Source organism: Gossypium raimondii, chromosome 9 (genome assembly GCF_025698545.1).
Source record: "Gossypium raimondii isolate GPD5lz chromosome 9, ASM2569854v1, whole genome shotgun sequence".
NCBI classification, from domain to species: domain Eukaryota; kingdom Viridiplantae; phylum Streptophyta; class Magnoliopsida; order Malvales; family Malvaceae; genus Gossypium; species Gossypium raimondii.
In genome coordinates this window covers 9,606,427-9,610,355 of record NC_068573.1, presented here as the reverse complement: position 1 = coordinate 9,610,355, position 3,929 = coordinate 9,606,427, and the positions used below count along the sequence as shown (strand labels likewise).

General features: G+C 31.2%; 1 long non-coding RNA gene across 1 annotated transcript; it reads right to left on the bottom strand.

Annotated features, from left to right (window-relative positions):
• Positions 1 to 630: 630 nt before the first annotated feature.
• On the bottom strand, positions 631 to 1,508 carry LOC128032434 (uncharacterized). The gene is made up of 2 exons (XR_008188575.1): positions 1,210 to 1,508; positions 631 to 877 (listed from the first exon to the last, which is right to left on the bottom strand). It is a non-coding gene; the product is annotated as an uncharacterized LOC128032434 (long non-coding RNA).
• Between the last annotated feature and the right edge of the window lie 2,421 nt (positions 1,509 to 3,929).

The window sequence follows — 3,929 nt, the reverse complement described above, 5'->3', positions numbered from 1 at the left end:
ATACAATTCTATGCATTATTTTAATTTCCCTTTATCCCACTTGATAGGATTGATGATGCGACTGCCCTTTTTTTTGCACCGACAGTATATGTCGTGCTCATTTGATTAAGCATGATAAACGTGCTAATAACAATCCAAGATTCCTACCTACTTGTTGCTCATCATATCACTAATTTCTATTTATTATTTTTTGTACGCAAAACCAAATCAAAATAAACATTAGTTAAGTACCTGTTTAATATTTAATTAATATTAAATGACATTACGTAATTGAATCGTAATAAAAAATATAATTTATATTAATAGATAATTTAAATACGTCTTTAGTTCAATTAAAACGAATAAACCGATTAAAAATTAATATGTCGTCTATTAAGTCTCATTTGAGAGATACTTTATCTTAGGTATCAAAACAAATGACTCTCAAAAGATAGAAACATAAAAATGACTGACTGAACTAATGATAAATGTCAGAAGTAACATATTTTAGCGTTATACTTAGTACATTTTTGGGTGATTATGCAACATTAATTGTGAACTATAAACTCCTAATCATTTTATATTCATGCTTTGATGTTTAATAGGGCACTTGGAAGAAATAAAAGTAAAAAACGATTGAAAATTAAAACATTGAAATTGTAATCCCGATTTTGCCCCGGGTCTATTAAAACCAAATAATAAAAAAGGGTCCAAATGTAACAGTCCATTTACAATAAAATAGGCCCAAATTACAAACCCCAGACCCATTTGAAAAACAATGGTCCAATTACAACGCGGCCCAAATGAGTTTCAAAAATCCCTAGGGTTTCTAGGGTAAACATCAGCGCCGTAGCCAAGCCCCTTCGCACGAGCCAAGTCTCCGCGCGCACGCCTTCACCTGCACGACAAGAAAGGCAACATGACAGAATCGGCAAAATAACAAGAAAATCAGAGGAAAATCAGCAAGTAAAGATGCAATAGAGATTTCATACCTTTTTTTTCATTATCTGCTATAAAAAGCAAATTCAAATATTGTAAAAGGGATTCGAAAAATCAATAAAAAATGAGTATTTCACAAAGACAATAGAGAGTTCAAAAGAGAGCAAAAACATCAATCAAAGATCGAAGGTTAATAACCGTTTTCCTGTTTTGTTTCATTTTTTACTACTTTTATTTTTTATTATTTTTTATGCGTGAAAATAAAATAAAACGAAAGAGGAAGGGATTTACCTTTGCTCGATTCTGTAACGCCGCCAGGACGGCCGAATTAGTCACCTCCTAGGATAGGTGGCAGGAAACCGAAAGGTTTCTTTGTTTTTTTCTTTTTTGGGGGGTTTTTGCTAATATTTTGGGGATTTTGGACTGAGATCTGGGTTTAGGGGGTTTGAAAAGACCGGATCCGAGGTTTTCTTTTTTTTGGCCACCGCATATGGCGGTGCCTTCACCGGTGACCGGTGACCGGTGGCCGACGCGGTGGTCCCTTCGCCGGACTCTGGGTCGGTGCCCGGAGAAACAGATTGGAGGAGAGAGTGTTTTATAAGATTTTTTTAAAAAAGAAAAGGGGAAAATGGAAATTTTGAAAGGTTTTTGGCTTAAATAACCTAGTGAAACGACGCCGTTAAACTTGGCCTCCCCAGGCGCCAAAACGACGTCGTTTTGGAGAAGCCGGCCCGAAACCAACCCGACCCGGGCAGGATCCGCGTGTTTTTATGCGGAGGGGTAAATTGCGCTTTTAGCCCCTCAGCTTTCTAATGTTTTCTCAATTGGGTCTTCTTTTATTTTTAAATTTGCCCATTTAATTTATTTTTGATTTCAATTTAGTCCTATTCGAACGACGCTGTTTTAGAGGAGAAGGGAAAATTTTCCTTTCTAGCCCCTCTATGTTATTCGCGTGTTCAATATAGTCCTTTAGCTTTCATTTATTTGTGGATTTAAACCCTGAATTTTTTTTAAAAAAGTTTAATTAAGCCCTGACTTTCATTTTATTTTAATAAATTTAATGTTATTGTAGTTATTATTGTTATTATATGCCCATTATACTTTAATTTTCTTCTTTTTATATTCGTTGTACATATACTTACATACATGCATACGCCTTTATAACATATATATGTGTGTGCATGGGCATGTTTTATAACCTATCCATATACATATGTACTAATATATTGTTTTTATATAATCTATATGCTTGCCTATATATATATATATATCCGTATACCTTTGTCATATTCATACATATATTATTTTTATATATTATTTTAAAAAAATATACATGTGCATATATTATAAATTTTACATTTATACATATACATTTGTTTTATTATTTTTAATATACATATATATATTCACACATATCTTTTCTTTCTACATATTTTTATAGTTTTATTTATTTCATCCATTGCATTTTGTTTCACTCTATGTTAATTTGTTTATTTCTGTATATGCCCACTATTATTTGAAAAGAGTATCTTAAAATTGCATTCATTTATTTGTTGTGATAGATTTGTCTCTCCTATTATTTATTTCGTTTACGATGTTATTCATATTATTTATGCTCACATTTTGTATCTATAGTTGCCATTTGTCAATACAACATTTATTCGTACATAACATTACATCGTTTTTACTCAAATTCATGAAAATAGAAAACTTCAAAAATAAAGGCAATATTCGTATTTAGGATCTTTGAGAGGATTGAGCCATAACGTATTGGGTTACAATTCCTTTCGTTGAATCTAAATAGTCTATAATGCTCTTTAACTTAAACATGAATAAAAAGCTCATTATCGGGAATTCAATAAGTTGTGTCCTAACGCATTAGATATGACACGTTGTTCTTTCGAGATGAGGATTTTCCTAAAAATAATAAAAGTAATATTCAATTTTTGGAATTTTTAGAAATTGTCCCTAACGTATTAGGCTGCGATTTCTTCATATGACTTAAACAATTGAATATCCTTTTAAGTTTTATTGTACGAGTTTTTTTTAACGAGCTCATTTTGAGGTAGTGAAGTATCACATCCTAACTTATTGGGTGTGACATTTCTTCTATCCAAGATGAGAGGGTCTTAACGGGTAATTCGATTTATGTGAGTTTTTTTTTTAAAAAAGGATCGTACTTTAAATCTCTTCAAAGTTTTCAATTTTCGACATTAAGACATTAACTAATCAACTAGGTACCAATTTTGGGCGTTATGAAAGTGCTAATCCTTCCTTGTACGTAACCGACTCCCGAACCTATTTTTCTGAATTTTGCAGACCAAAATTTTTTTTAATAAATTTAAATCGTTTATTAAAAACAACCGTTTTATGAGGTGATCCGATCATACCTCATTAAAAAAGATTGGTGACGACTCCATTTCTATTTTAAAAGTCGACCGCATTTTTTAAAATAAAAATAGTTTCTACAGAAATATTTCGAAAGTTATACACATGCAGCAATTTCACACGGGTAATCTACATGGCTGTGTGATCAACATAGATATTTTTTTCTAGGAAAAATACAAGACCATACCGATCATGTCTTCTCTTCAATAAATGCGTATACCGATCATGTCTTCTCTTCAATAAATGCGTATCGAAAATGAATGTTTATTATTATTATTATTATTATCGATAATGATCTGAAATACAATTCTATGCATTATTTTAATTTCCCTTTGTCCCACTTGATAAGATGATTGAGGTCTCGGATTGATGATGCGACTGCCCTTTTTTTGCAATGACAGTGTATGTCGTGATCATTTGATTAAGCATGATAAAATCCAAGATTCCTTCGTTCATTTTGCTATCATATCACTAATTTCTATAAAGTAGCTGTTGAAATTTATTATTATTATTTTGTACGCAAAACCAAATCAAAATAAACATTAGTTATGTAATTCTTTAATATTTAATTAATACTAAACGATATTACGTGATTGGATTGTAATATAAAATATAATTTATAT